Source organism: Ochotona princeps, chromosome 19 (genome assembly GCF_030435755.1).
Source record: "Ochotona princeps isolate mOchPri1 chromosome 19, mOchPri1.hap1, whole genome shotgun sequence".
Taxonomy (NCBI): domain Eukaryota; kingdom Metazoa; phylum Chordata; class Mammalia; order Lagomorpha; family Ochotonidae; genus Ochotona; species Ochotona princeps.
The window spans coordinates 16226745-16227251 of record NC_080850.1 but is presented as its reverse complement, the minus strand read 5'-3'; the positions used below and the strand labels follow the sequence as shown (position 1 = coordinate 16227251).

The window sequence follows — 507 nt, the reverse complement described above, 5'->3', positions numbered from 1 at the left end:
ATCGCTTCTCGGCCTTTTGGCCAAGATCAAGTGTAGTATCTGCTGTGTAAGACATCCAGTTTGTGGTACTTAAAACAGCAGGTTCAGAAGCCAGAGGTCATTAAGGGGATAAATCAGCCACCAGAGAAGGACAGACAGAGACCAACGGCAGGGTCTGAGAACAGAAGCTGTAAGAGTGACACAGCGTTGACCAGTGGCTGGCAAGGCCACAGCCCCAGGCAGCACAGGCTGCTAAGGTAACTGGCTGCACCGCTTGCCGCCTCTCTCTCTGCACTAATCCTCCTGAGGGTCTCCTGGCTGGGACAATGATTTATCAGTAAACAAAATCCCCCAGGCGAATGCAGTTGATAGGAAATTCCCAAAGGAATAAAAGACAGGCCTTGTGTTGTTCCTCTCTTTCTAATTGAACTCCTCTGGGCTGCTACTTTAAAGAGCTTCTCTGTATCTTTTCTCAAGAAAAGCCCCAGGAAAAAGGCGTGGGGTTGATCCACTCTCACAGAGAAAAAG

General features: G+C 49.1%; 1 pseudogene; it reads left to right on the top strand.

Moving 5' to 3' along the window:
- LOC118760145 (U2 spliceosomal RNA) lies at positions 1-74 on the top strand (annotated as a pseudogene).
- Positions 75-507: the final 433 nt, after the last annotated feature.